The following is a 15,207-nucleotide window of genomic DNA, read 5'->3' on the forward strand; positions in this document are numbered from 1 at the left end:
ACTAAGCTGACTTGGAAACTGCTGGGACTTAACTGGCATAGATAAGTGGATAAAGAGAGAATATTAACATTAGGCAAAGCCAGAGAGATAAGAGGTTGACTACCAAGCTAAGGTTATCAGTGGTATCATGTCTTCCTAAGGAACATCATAAGCACAAGTTTGAATTGGACTGATTTTCTGTAATATTGACTTCAAGTATTGGTTGAAAATAAGAAATAGTTTCCAGCCTTTTGGGGGTAAGGCATTACTAAGAGCATCAGCTAATCACATTGGAGTTGAGAGCACAGCTCCAATGGGTGATAAGAAGCTGAAGATGAAACTCACAGTGAAGGCTGGGAATGTACAGGCAAGCACTGTGGTTCCAGCATACTCTGAGTTCTCATCATCTCACCCATGCTCTAGGTATATTGCAACAAAACAAGTTGTTAGCTCCATTATTGTGGGGTTAAAACTTTCTACTTTGATCTGCATTCACTGAACAACTTAGGCTGAGCCTGGCTCTGTGGATAACGTCGTCTTTACAAGAAATGTAATGACCACCATCAGCTGGCAATTGGGAGATGAATAATATAGGAGAAAAGAAGAGATTCTTGCTTTTACTAATCAATTATTTTTTAGTTCCCAAATATTCCTTTCTTAGAGAAAAAGGGGAAAGTTTAGACATGGTAAACACTGAGAAAAGTCAGACTAAATATTTTTAGAATATCCATTTATTTCTTATTATCACAAAATTTTTAGAATATCCATTTATTTCTTATCACAATTCAAGGAAATGATGTACCACTTTTTCACTTTTGAGAGAGAAACCGTTAATAAAATTGATCGTTAATGCTGAAGACTGTCATGAATTAGTCACTAGATAGAGGCATGTTTAAATTGCAAATTACTTTGAAAGTCATTAACCACCCCAAACTTAATAAAGTGAAATCTTCACACTATTAAAGAGAGTAACAGATGTTGTTTTTAATGTTTAATGAAAAATATTTATCTGCTGCTATAATCCAGTCCCGTCTCCCTGACCCCCGTCTTTTTTTTTCCTGCTCTCCAGTTAGGTTTGTTATGTTTCATTTGAAAGCTCTTTTGCAAGATGATGAGTGCATTATTTTTTTACAATTATGAAGGCTGAATCTTAGATAAATGTTATTTATAAAGGAGTTCTGCATACTGCATATTTGAGAGCAAGAGTCAGTTTCTAGAAATCTGTGTGAGTAAAATGGAGAGAAGGCATTTTTTTTTTTTTTGTCTCCAGCCAATATGGCAGATGAGGATATGTAACCACAGAAAAGCATTCTAATTGGTGCAGCTTCAAGCCTTGAAAGATACTGCATGGTAACTGTGCTTTCTCTTAGATGATCTTTTTTTCCTTCTTGGATTATTTAAGGGGGACTAATTTTTTGAAACCCTAGGCAACAAGATCACAAGCAGTAACAAAGTTTGTATCAAGAAAATAATGGTATTTCAATGTTAGGGAAAAACAATATCATAGCCAGGAGGGAAGCAATCAGAACTTACACTGCTGCAATCTGGAAGCTTCTCCTCAGGACCTGTTTACCGCTGGTTCACTGTTCTCCCAAGCAGTATAATGTGCCAAACAAGTGGCAGGTGGGAAGGTTATGTAAAAAACTGTCTCCATGACTTCGTTGACTGCTGACATACAAAAAGAAATTGTAGAGACATTGAGCCTTCTGAAATAAAAAATGAAAATTAGGGTAATCCCCTCAACCAAGAGACGGAACTGGTCTCTATCTAAACAGACCTAAAGTGAATAATATTGTCTAGTGTGGATAGAGCTCCTTCTGATTAAAAAATGTGTCACAGCTTCCTTAATTTTGTGTAATAGTATGAAAAATATATCCTTGATTTCACCTTCTAGACTTGCAACTTTCTCCTAATTCTTTGCGTTCCAGGTTCAAGAAAGAAAAAAAGCAATCATGAAGAGAGAGAAAGAGCAGCATAACAGATCATTACATTTATAGTAATGATTTGATTCTCAGAGCCAGGCTTAGCCCAAGTTGTTTAATGAATGCAAATCAAGGTAGAAGGTTTCAGCCCCAGCATGAGTGGAGTTGATAATTCGTTTTGTTGCAATATAGTTACAGGATATATATATTAGTCTCCCTGGAACATTCACTCCCATAAGAAAGGAACCATTTTTTCCCATCTATTAGGCAAATCTTGCAGATTGAAATATTAAACAATTAAAGTTTATTGTTACGTTATACTGTGATGAAGTACCACGAGTAATCTTATCCTTGACCATAGATTAAAAGATCATAGCCTTCTGAGGAACTGCAAAATGACCTCTAAAATTGTGTGGAATATAAAGGCATTGCAGTCTAAAATAACTGTAAGTATCATTCCATTGTACAAATATTTACAGACTATGGTACCTAATATAGGCCAGGAGCTATGCCAAGTACTTTAGAGGGAAACACAAAGACGTCAAGCATAGCCCCTGACTTAAGGAAACTTCATGTTTAAGAGAAAGAGTAGACAAGTATACAAACTGTAATAGGCAGCAAGAAAAAGTTCATTTAGGCCGGGCGCGGTGGCTCATGCCTGTAATCCCAGCACTTTGGGAGGCTGAGGCGGGCAGATCACGAGGTCAGGAGTTTGAGACCAGCCTGGCCAACATGGTGAAACCCCGTCTCTACTAAAAAAATACAAAAATTAGCCGGGCCTGGTGGCGTGTGCCTGTAAGCCCAGCTACTAGGGAGGCTGAGGCAGGAGAATTGCTTGAACCTGGGAGGTGGAGGTTGCAGTGAGCCGAGATCATACCACTGCACTTCAGCCTGGGTGACAGAGCAAGACTCCGTCTCAAAAAAAAAAAAAAAAAAAGTTCATTTAGAGATAATCAAAGATGTAAGGATGTTCAGATCAGGAGCTCTTAAGTTCAGAGAAATATTACATGGGCTTTGTGGATTGAACTTGGTTTCTCCAGGGAAGAGAAAATGTAGATGATCCAAGCTGGGGGAACAAAATGAACCAAAGCATCAAATTTGAAGTATTAGGATATTTGGAGTTGGCAAATTGTTCATTGACTTGTGGAGTATGCTGGTTGGGATGGCAAATATGAGAGCTGTTGTCAAGAAAATCGTCCTGCCATGTATTTCTTCTATATATTACATTCATGACCTGTGTGTTTATTTATTTTGAACTCTTTCAAATGAAAGATGACATATGAATAGCCATTCTCTATAACTTGGTAAAATGTCCCCAAAGTGATAAAATCCTAGTAACCAGCATCTAGATCTAAGAATCATAGTACCATCATCCAGAAGCCCCCCAACCTCCATAGCCTCTTTTAGTCACACCTCCCCCATAAAAATCATTATCCATTTTTATATGTACCATTGTATCACAGTAGTTTTTTTGTTTAGAACTTAATATAAATAAAATATTAGATAAACTTGTGTTTGACTTCTTTTACTGAAGATCTGTGTTTAAGTGTAACTATAGCTTCTTCTTTTTATTGTTTATTAGTATTCAATTGTATAGAATTGTAAGAATGATCTATTGCTGATGAACATTTGGTTTTTTAATTTGTTTTAATCTTAACTTTTCAATCAAATAAATGTGTTAAAAACAACTCAATTTCAAAATGGTTAAATGAACGCAGTGACTGATTAACTTAAATGTATACATAATCACCTACATACCATATTCAAGTATGAACAATAATCAGCAATTTTCCTTATTAGTGATGAGTCATAACTCCAATTTGAGGACTGGGAAGTAATTGGGTCACTTCTGTGTCCTGTTTATCTCTTCTGTGGTCACCTGACTAGCTCAGTTGGTAAAGCCTGAGACTCGTAACCCCTTCTAGTTTGCTTCATACTCTAGTCTGTGTTGACCTCTTTGAATTCTGCACTGTCATTCCTGATTGGAAAGGTCCTCAGATGCATTATAAACATTGTATTCTTGTGTTAGAGGATGTTTTGCCTCAACCGCAAAACATCAGGTATTTCTACTATGTTATGTAAACAAACAACCAAAAAAACTCCTTGCACGCATTTTGTTTTCCAATTCCAGAATAACTCTGTTGAAAATTTACCTCACTCGCTCTGATGAAGGAGAGTGTTATCTTTCTCTTGAGAAAGCTGTGTGTTTTGAGAAGGAACAACTAACTTTCAGATTGCCATCTGGAAGGTTTCTCACTCAGGAAACTTACCCAAATTCCCCCTCTATTGTCCTCAAAAGGATCGTCCATCCATGGCTCTGTGATTCTTGCTGTGTCTTGCACTGTTAATGTTTTTCTGGGGGAAAGTAACATTTCTTAGGATCATAGGCAGCGCTTCCCATCTCAGTTACCAATCATGATCATTACCTCCGTCAACCCCTGATAACTGCTTTTATAAATTTTGAGGGGAATAGAAAGGAAAGACCAAGAAAATGCAGAAAGTGGAGGGGAGTGCTTTCACCATGCATTGTATGTATCTTCAGAGATTCAGTAAGAGGATGAAAGGCTGCTGGGCAAGTGACTCCATGGGAGCTCCAAACCCTACTTGTACTTGACAAAAATGATTATTTAATTTTTTTTATTTTCAATTTTACAGATTAAAAAAAGGATGGCAGAGTGAGACACTTCCCTTTTTATTCATTCTCGCTACTGTGCAACTATGAGTTTCCGAGAAGTTATAAGGTTGACTTCATATCATCCATCCCAGTTACAATTCCACTGTGCATAAACACACTTAATGGATTATATAACTACTGTATTAAAAGATGTATTAATTCCTTGGGTGGGACTTGCAGTTGTTCTGGAACTTAAATGCACTAATAATATTTCCAATATAATATATGAATATATGTCCTCTGGGTATAGGACAGATATCTTAAGGAGAAACAGTGTTATCATTCTTAATACATACCAGAATTTTTTTAATGGAATTTTACTGTAATAAACAGCTTATTACAGAAAAACACTTTCTCTGAATATAATGTATCTTATTATAATGCTCAGTATAGCATCATGGTTTTTTTAATTATTTCCAAATAACATAGAAGAAGTTGGATTTAATCTAGTAAGAATTACAACACAATTTCTATAGTCAGTAGCTCAGTACTCATATATTCATGTGAATTTGAATGTCCATTTCTGAGCTACTTACTTTAATTCTAAAAATGTTTATTGAGTGTTAAGTATATGACATGTGTCAGATCATGAAAGTATAAAGCAAATTAAGTCAATAATCCTATATTTCAAGGAATTTATGGTATAACCTAGTAGACAGTAAAAAACATAAAATCATCATGGTGACATACATTTCATGATGGAGATACATAGCTTCCATGGGAAACCAGAGAGGAAGATTTTTGTTTGCTTGTTATTTATATATATATATGTGGGGTGTATGTGTGTGTGTATTTTTACAGATATATGCTTATACAATCAAAGTTTTATGTGCAAAAGCCTGAGATGTATGGCTTTGGAAAACAGGATAAGTTTTAGGACGTAAACATTGGAGGGGAGAGGCAGTCAAGAGATAAACTTGATCTTATTGATCTTCAGAGAAGTCCTAACTTTTAGACATTATTAACCATATTTCACAGAAGTCATGGTACTCATTCCTGGCCAAATCCACTGTATACAAAAGCCTATTCAATCTTTTACTCTATACAACTGAGATATTAAATTGGAAGTTACTTATTTTAATAACATAATTTTTCTATATAATGCTTCACAATTCCAAAGCATCTTCACATAAATTGCCTTATTTTAAACTGATAACCACCTTGTGAAGCAGAAGATAAGCATATTTATTCCCATTTACACATGAGGGAACAAAGGCTTAGTGTAATAAGAACTGGCGCAAGATTATCATACATTTATGGAGTAAAATCTAAGTCATTTTATTCCCAATTTTGCAAACTTTTATTCTCTGTTTCTTAGTGTCATAGTTACTATGATAAAATGGGCAGTCATGACTGCATATTTATTCTCACATACAATTTATAACATCTTATTTTAAGAGTATAATTAATAAATTTTTTAAAAAAAATTATTTATTATTATTATACTTTAAGTTGTAGGGTACATGTGCATAACGTGCAGGTTTGTTACATATGTATACTTGTGCCATGTTGGTGTGCTGCACCCATCAACTCGTCATTTACATCAGGTATAACTCCCAATGCAATCCCTCCCCCCTCCCCCCTCCCCATGATAGGCCCCGGTGTGTGATGTTCCCCTTCCTGAGTCCAAGTGATCTCATTGTTCAGTTCCCACCTATGAGTGAGAACATGCGGTGTTTGGTTTTCTGTTCTTGTGATAGTTTGCTAAGAATGATGGTTTCCAGCTGCATCCATGTCCCTACAAAGGACACAAACTCATCCTTTTTTATGGCTGCATAGTATTCCATGGTGTATATGTGCCACATTTTCTTAATCCAATCTGTCACTGATGGACATTTGGGTTGATTCCAAGTCTTTGCTATTGTGAATAGTGCCGCAATAAACATACGTGTGCATGTGTCTTTATAGCAGCATGATTTATAATCCTTTGGGTATATACCCAGTAATGGGATGGCTGGGTCATATGGTACATCTAGTTCTAGATCCTTGAGGAATCACCATACTGTTTTCCATAATGGTTGAACTAGTTTACAATCCCACCAACAGTGTAAAAGCGTTCCTATTTCTCCACATCCTCTCCAGCACCTGTTGTTTCCTGACTTTTTAATGATCGCCATTCTAACTGGTGTGAGATGGTATCTCATTGTGGTTTTGATTTGCATTTCTCTGATGGCCAGTGATGATGAGCATTTTTTCATGTGTCTGTTGGCTGTATGAATGTCTTCTTTTGAGAAATGTCTGTTCATATCCTTTGCCCACTTTTTGATGGGGTTGTTTGTTTTTTTCTTGTAAATTTGTTTGAGTTCTTTGTAGGTTCTGGATATTAGCCCTTTGTCAGATGTGTAGATTGCAAAAATTTTCTCCCATTCTGTAGGTTGCCTGTTCACTCTGATGGTAGTTTCTTTTGCTGTGCAGAAGCTCTTTCGTTTAATGAGATCCCATTTGTCAATTTTGGCTTTTGCTGCTGTTGCTTTTGGTGTTTTAGACATGAAGTCTTTGCCCATGCCTATGTCCTGAATGGTACTACCTAGGTTTTCCTCTAGGATTTTTATGGTATTAGGTCTAACATTTAAGTCTGTAATCCATCTTGAATTAATTTTCGTATAAGGAGTAAGGAAAGGATCCAGTTTCAGCTTTCTACTTATGGCTAGCCAATTTTCCCAGCACCATTTATTAAATAGGGAATCCTTTCCCCATTTCTTGTTTCTCTCAGGTTTGTCAAAGATCAGATGGCTGTAGATGTGTGGTATTATTTCTGAGGACTCTGTTCTGTTCCATTGGTCTATATCTCTGTTTTGGTACCAGTACCATGCTGTTTTGGTTACTGTAGCCTTGTAGTATAGTTTGAAGTCAGGTAGCGTGATGCCTCCAGCTTTGTTCTTTTGACTTAGGATTGTCTTGGAGATGCGGGCTCTTTTTTGGTTCCATATGAACTTTAAAGCAGTTTTTTCCAATTCTGTGAAGAAACTCATTGGTAGCTTGATGGGGATGGCATTGAATCTATAAATTACCTTGGGCAGTATGGCCATTTTCACGATATTGATTCTTCCTATCCATGAGCATGGTATGTTCTTCCATTTGTTTGTGTCCTCTTTGATTTCACTGAGCAGTGGTTTGTAGTTCTCCTTGAAGAGGTCCTTTACATCCCTTGTCAGTTGGATTCCTAGGTATTTGATTCTCTTTGAAGCAATTGTGAATGGAAGTTCATTCCTGATTTGGCTCTCTGTTTGTCTGTTACTGGTGTATAAGAATGCTTGTGATTTTTGCACATTAATTTTGTATCCTGAGACTTTGCTGAAGTTGCTTATCAGCTTAAGGAGATTTTGGGCTGAGACAATGGGGTTTTCTAAATATACAATCATGTCATCTGCAAACAGGGACAATTTGACTTCTTCTTTTCCTAACCGAATACCCTTGATTTCTTTCTCTTGCCTAATTGCCCTAGCCAGAACTTCCAACACTATGTTGAATAGGAGTGGTGAGAGAGGGCATCCCTGTCTTGTGCCAGTTTTCAAAGGGAATTTTTCCAGTTTTTGCCCATTCAGTATGATATTGGCTGTGGGTTTGTCATAAATAGCTGTTATTATTTTGAGGTACGTTCCATCAATACCGAATTTATTGAGCGTTTTTAGCATGAAGGGCTGTTGAATTTTGTCAAAAGCCTTTTCTGCATCAATTGAGATAATCATGTGGTTCTTGTCTTTGGTTCTGTTTATATGCTGGATTATGTTTATTGATTTGTGAATGTTGAACCAGCCTTGCATCCCAGGGATGAAGCCCACTTGATCATGGTGGATAAGCTTTTTGATGTGTTGCTGAATCCGGTTTGCCAGTATTTTATTGAGGATTTTTGCATCGATGTTCATCAGGGATATCGGTCTAAAATTCTCTTTTTTTGTTGTGTCTCTGCCAGGCTTTGGTATCAGGATGATGTTGGCCTCATAAAATGAGTTAGGGAGGATTCCCTCTTTTTCTATTGATTGGAATAGTTTCAGAAGGAATGGTACCAACTCCTCCTTGTACCTCTGGTAGAATTCAGCTGTGAATCCATCTGGTCCTGGACTTTTTTTGGTTGGTAGGCTATTAATTATTGCCTCAATTTCAGAGCCTGCTATTGGTCTATTCAGGGATTCAACTTCTTCCTGGTTTAGTCTTGGAAGAGTGTAAGTGTCCAGGAAATTATCCATTTCTTCTAGATTTTCCAGTTTATTTGCGTAGAGGTGTTTATAGTATTCTCTGATGGTAGTTTGTATTTCTGTGGGGTCGGTGGTGATATCCCCTTTATCAATTTTAATTGCGTCGATTTGATTCTTCTCTCTTTTCTTCTTTATTAGTCTTGCTAGTGGTCTGTCAATTTTGTTGATCTTTTCAAAAAACCAACTCCTGGATTCATTGATTTTTTGGAGGTTTTTTTGTGTCTCTATCTCCTTCAGTTCTGCTCTGATCTTAGTTATTTCTTGCCTTCTGCTAGCTTTCGAATGTGTTTGCTCTTGCTTCTCTAGTTCTTTTAATTGCGATGTTAGAGTGTCAATTTTAGATCTTTCCTGCTTTCTCTTGTGGGTATTTAGTGCTATAAATTTCCCTCTACACACTGCTTTAAATGTGTCCCAGAGATTCTGGTATGTTGTATCTTTGTTCTCATTGGTTTCAAAGAACATCTCTATTTCTGCCTTCATTTCGTTATGTACCCAGTAGTCATTCAGGAGCAGGTTGTTCAGTTTCCATGTAGTTGAGCGGTTTTGATTGAGTTTCTTAGTCCTGAGTTCTAGTTTGATTGCACTGTGGTCTGAGAGACAGTTTGTTATAATTTCTGTTCTTGTACATTTGCTGAGGAGTGCTTTACTTCCAATTACGTGGTCAATTTTGGAGGAAGTACGATGTGGTGCTGAGAAGAATGTATATTCTGTTGATTTGGGGTGGAGAGTTCTATAGATGTCTATTAGGTCTGCTTGCTGCAGAGATGAGTTCAATTCCTGGATATCCTTGTTAACTTTCTGTCTCGTTGATCTGTCTAATGTTGACAGTGGAGTGTTGAAGTCTCCCATTATTATTGTATGGGAGTCTAAGTCTCTTTGTAAGTCTCTAAGGACTTGCTTGATGAATCTGGGTGCTCCTGTATTGGGTGCATATATATTTAGGATAGTTAGCTCTTCCTGTTGAATTGATCCCTTTACCATTATGTAATGGCCTTCTTTGTCTCTTTTGATCTTTGATGGTTTAAAGTCTGTTTTATCAGAGACTAGTATTGCAACCCCTGCTTTTTTTTGTTCTCCATTTTCTTGGTAAATCTTCCTCCATCCCTTTATTTTGAGCCTATGTATGTCTCTGCGTGTGAGATGGGTCTCCTGAATACAGCAGACTGATGGGTCTTGACTCTTTATCCAGTTTGCCAGTCTGTGTCTTTTAATTGGAGCATTTAGTCCATTTACATTTAAGGTTAATATTGTTATGTGTGAACTTGATCCTGCCATTATATTAACTGGTTATTTTGCTCGTTAGTTGATGCAGTTTCTTCCTAGCCTCGATGGTCTTTACATTTTGGCATGTTTTTGCAATGGCTGGTACCAGTTGTTCCTTTCCATGTTTAGTGCTTCCTTCAGGGTCTCTTGTAAGGCAGGCATAGTGGTGACAAAATCTCTAAGCATTTGCTTATCTGTAAAGGATTTTATTTCTCCTTCACTTCTGAAACTTAGTTTGGCTGGATATGAAATTCTGGGTTTAAAATTCTTTTCTTTAAGAATGTTGAATATTGGCCCCCACTCTCTTCTGGCTTGTAGAGTTTCTGCCGAGAGATCTGCTGTTAGTCTGATGGGCTTCCCTTTGTGGGTAACCCGACCTTTCTCTCTGGCTGCCCTTAAGATTTTTTCCTTCATTTCAACTTTGGTGAATCTGGCAATTATGTGTCTTGGAGTTGCTCTTCTCGAGGAGTATCTTTGTGGCGTTCTCTGTATTTCCTGGATTTGAATGTTGGCCTGCCCCACTAGGTTGGGGAAGTTCTCCTGGATGATATCCTGAAGAGTGTTTTCCAACTTGGTTCCATTTTCCCCCTCACTTTCAGGCACCCCAATCAGACGTAGATTTGGTCTTTTTACATAATCCCATACTTCTTGCAGGCTTTGTTCATTTCTTTTTCTTCTTTTTTCTTTTGGTTTCTCTTCTCGCTTCATTTCATTCATTTGATCCTCAATCGCTGATACTCTTTCTTCCAGTTGATCGAGTCGGTTACTGAAGCTTGTGCATTTGTCACGTATTTCTCGTGTCATGGTTTTCATCTCTTTCATTTCGTTTATGACCTTCTCTGCATTAATTACTCTAGCCATCAATTCTTCCACTTTTTTTTTCAAGATTTTTAGTTTCTTTACGCTGGGTACGTAATTCCTCCTTTAGCTCTGAGAAATTTGATGGACTGAAGCCTTCTTCTCTCATCTCGTCAAAGTCATTCTCCATCCAGCTTTGATCCGTTGCTGGCGATGAGCTGCGCTTCTTTGCCGGGGGAGATGCGCTCTTATTTTTTGAATTTCCAGCTTTTCTGCCCTGCTTTTTCCCCATCTTTGTGGTTTTATCTGCCTCTGGTCTTTGATGATGGTGATGTACTGATGGGGTTTTGGTATAGGTGTCCTTCCTGTTTGATAGTTTTCCTTCTAACAGTCAGGACCTTCAGCTGTAGGTCTGCTGGAGATTGCTTGAAGTCCACTCCAGACCCTGTTTGCCTGGGTATCAGCAGCAGAGGCTGCAGAAGATAGAATATTTCTGAACAGCGAGTGTACCTGTCTGATTCTTGCTTTGGAAGCTTCCTCTCAGGGGTGTACTCCACCCTGTGAGGTGTGGGGTGTCAGACTGCCCCTAGTGGGGGATGTCTCCCAGTTAGGCTACTCAGGGGTCAGGGACCCACTTGAGCAGGGAGTCTGTCCCTTCTCAGATCTCAACCTCCGTGTTGGGAGATCCACTGCTCTCTTCAAAGCTGTCAGACAGAGTCGTTTGCGTCTGCAGAGGCTTCTGCTGTGTTTGTTATTGTTTACTGTGCCCTGTCCCCAGAGGTGGAGTTTACAGAGACAGGCAGGTTTCCTTGAGCTGCTGTGAGCTCCACCCAGTTCGAGCTTCCCAGCAGCTTTGTTTACCTACTTAAGCCTCAGCAATGGCAGGCGCCCCTCCCCCAGCCTCACTGCTGCCTTGCCGGTAGATCACAGACTGCTGTGCTAGCAATGAGGGAGGCTCCTTGGGCGTGGGACCCTCCCGGCCAGGTGTAGGATATGATCTCCTGGTGTGCCTGTTTGCTTAAAGTGCTGTATTGGGGTGGGAGTTACCCGATTTTCCAGGTGTTGTGTGTCTCAGTTCCCCTGGCTAGGAAAAGGGATTTCCTTCCCCCTTGCGCTTCCCAGGTGAGGCAATGCCTCGCCCTGCTTCAGCTCTCGCTGGTCGGGCTGCAGCAGCTGACCAGCACCGATAGTCCGGCACTCCCCAGTGAGATGAACCCAGTACCTCAGTTGAAAATGCAGAAATCACCGGTCTTCTGTGTGGCTCGCGCTGGGAGTTGGAGACTGGAGCTGTTCCTATTCGGCCATCTTCCTCCGCCCCTAATTAATAAAATTTTTAAAACCAGGACTTGAACTGGGTGAATTCAGAGGATAGAGGACAAGCTGGCACACATAGTAAAAAATGTAGAATGCAAGAAAAGGCCCAAGTGCTCCGAATGGATGGGGATAGCTTAAAGAAATTGTCACACAGAGTTTAGCTTGTAACTGGGAAAGTGACTTTTTCAAATGGCTTCATGAACCATGTCCTATATATAAGCAGAACAGAATATACCAACATGTCTAAACACACATGCCTGTTTGAGTCCTTTGATAACACTATTACTAGTTGTTTCCTCTACAAGGTTAGGTTGTATTTGGCCAGTTAATTGAAACTGAAGAAAACAAAATCTAAACAGATTACACGGGAGCTCAAATTTGAAGGAGGGATTCATTTAGGGAACATGCATTCAACTAGCCAATGTTAACATGCAGGACCACGTTAGACATATGAGAAATAATCCTAACCAATTTTCAGTCCTGTCCGCTGTAGCTAAGGAGTTATGGTGAATACTATAAAGTTAGGTCAATCACCTATATATTGGGACTGACAGTTATTAAGGAGAGCTAATGTGTTGATCCAAGTGATATTTAAAAACCACAGTTAGATTAGTTTAGATGAGGTTGTAATTGCCATTTTCATCATGAATTTTATTTTCTTTTGTCAAAGATGTAATAATACTGAATAGACTTTAAATGATTTAAAGCCTCATAATAATTTCCTGTTCATATCTCATTAATTACTTAACATTATAATGGTGGTCTACCTCATAAATAGAAATATAAAAATAGGTGACAATGATAGAATATAGCCCTTGCTTTTTGCTGTGATAAATTTGAAGAGATCACAATATTGAAGATATTTCAATACTTAACATGCAAAGAAAAGAAAAACTTGCAAAAATTAAATTCAGTCCTTTTTATATGATTAAAAGAATGATAATTTTGCAAAGCATTATAGAATCTTTTTCTCTCAGGTCTACATTTTTTTCTGGCATGTCTTTCAATTGTGCTAAAAGCAAATTCAGTACATCCTATGTTTTGTCATGTAGGGTATCATATTGTCTCCTTCATAGCATTGCTGTAAATACATGAGGAGAAGAAAAATTCAAGTAGCAAATAGGGCGTGTGTGTGTATATGTGTGTGTGTGTGTGTGTGTGTGTATTTACCACAAAGTTAATATAAGTTTAAGTACTATAACTACTACAGAACTCTAATTCTCAAACTGGATTTTATATCAGAATAGTCTTAGAAATTGTCAAGATGTGGGTTTTGTGGCCCTGCTTTTTTCCTACCAAATCAGAACATCACTGTTGCGGTGCCCATAAACCTATATTTGCAATACTCTCCATGGTGATTCTGATGTGCAGCTGGATTTGAGGACCACTGATAAGATATTCATATCAAATATTAAATGTGTGTACATAATTAGTATTGAAAATACATGTGATGTTTCTTTGAAATTGTAAAATATCTAAAATAATGGTTTTAGAAGTAACTCCATGCCCAACATCACCATGGTAAATGCTGCAAAGTATTAAATACCTAGCATAGTGCCTCTTAACAGCTCATCATGCTGGCTTGGGTCATGGGTGATAGTTAGCAAGAAAATTATCAAACGTGAACTGGATTATCAAATGAAAACTTGATGAACTCTTCTATACTGCAGGAAAAGGGGAAGAGTGACTTCAGGATAAAGAGCAAATGTCATCAGCTCAGCAGTAGCCCAAAGACCCCCTTCAGTGTTTTCCACATCCCTTCATGTAATTATGGTAATTATCATTGATTATGCTCAAAGTTTTTTCTAGATAGTCTTTTAAACATTTGCATAGATTATAATTACATAATTCTCACCAAAAATATTATATGTTATTAAATCCATGTTACAATCTGGAAAACTGAGGGTTTCACAGAGACCTGTATTTTGTAACTACTAAGATAATACAGTAACTACAAAATACAGTTACTACAGATAATATAGTTACTGTAAAAATACAGTAACTCTACAGGTAACAATGATAACAAAAGGTTGTCTTCAAAAACATAGATAACACAACTAACAGCAAAATAGCAGACTTACTTTCCTCATTGCCAGAGTACAAGGACTCCTTCTCCCATACTTCTTCCCATGCCTCTGAAGTGCTTGGTTCAATTAAGGTTAGCCTACTTTACTTTGGGACCACATCGATCAGGTACTGCAGGGCCAGTGGGCAGCAGAGACCTTCTATTAAGTTTTCTTATGAGTCACTGGTGAAGCATAGGAGTTCCCTGCCTCTGGCACTCTATAGGAAAAAAAAAAAAAAAAAAAAAGGAACAAAAGAAAACAGGCAGTTTGCCCCTGTCACATAGATTAATCAAGAAAGCCATAACCTTTGTATATTTAGTTTGTCTCTGATAAGGGGAAAAGGGCATTATGATAGATACAGACAGGAATCACTTCAATCATCTTTAAATGTCTTAGGACGTAAGGCAAGGGGCTTAACGCTTTCATTTAACACATGTATTCTTTTTCTCTTGAAGTTTCTGTAATTATTACCTGTGCTCCTTCTATCACGCTGTATTGTGAAAACTTCAGAGAAAAGAAGCGAGTTCTATAGATCAAAGAAAAAATTGACTGGAAAAAAAAAGGATTGTCTTTCTACTAAACACACACACATATTCTGTTGTTATGGCAACATAAGATCTAAGAATGGCACACCAAATAATATGGTACCAAGGCACATTATTATACTGTCATCAAATGTCACAATAAATGTGCTTCAGCTCCTGAATATAACATACAGTATTGTTTTCTGTTCTTCTCAGTACTTTCACTTGAGGTCAAAGCAACTTTTTTGAATGAAGACCAAATATCACCCATTGCCCTTCTTGTTAAATCTTTCTTGCATAAAGATATCCCACTAATTTCACTGAAAATATATTCAATAGATTAAAAATTGGGCTATTTCTTCTGTTTCCTAAGGGAACAACTGTTTATCCTTCAAAACCCATTACACTGTATCTATATGGCAATATGCTTAGCTGAGGAATTCATTTGTGTGTGTGTGTAGTGTATATATA

General features: G+C 37.8%; 1 long non-coding RNA gene across 1 annotated transcript in view; it reads right to left on the bottom strand.

Moving 5' to 3' along the window:
• Positions 1-14,796, bottom strand: part of LOC135967561 (uncharacterized) — a 37,364-nt gene extending 22,568 nt beyond the window's left edge. Inside the window, exons 1-3 of the long non-coding RNA XR_010581734.1 lie at positions 14,684-14,796; positions 14,228-14,429; positions 4,055-4,256 (exon numbers count right to left, since the gene is read on the bottom strand). This is a non-coding gene — a long non-coding RNA (uncharacterized lncRNA). The remainder of the gene's footprint in view (positions 1-4,054; positions 4,257-14,227; positions 14,430-14,683) is intronic.
• Positions 14,797-15,207: the final 411 nt, after the last annotated feature.

This window comes from Macaca fascicularis, chromosome 15 (assembly GCF_037993035.2).
Source record: "Macaca fascicularis isolate 582-1 chromosome 15, T2T-MFA8v1.1".
Lineage (NCBI taxonomy): Eukaryota > Metazoa > Chordata > Mammalia > Primates > Cercopithecidae > Macaca > Macaca fascicularis.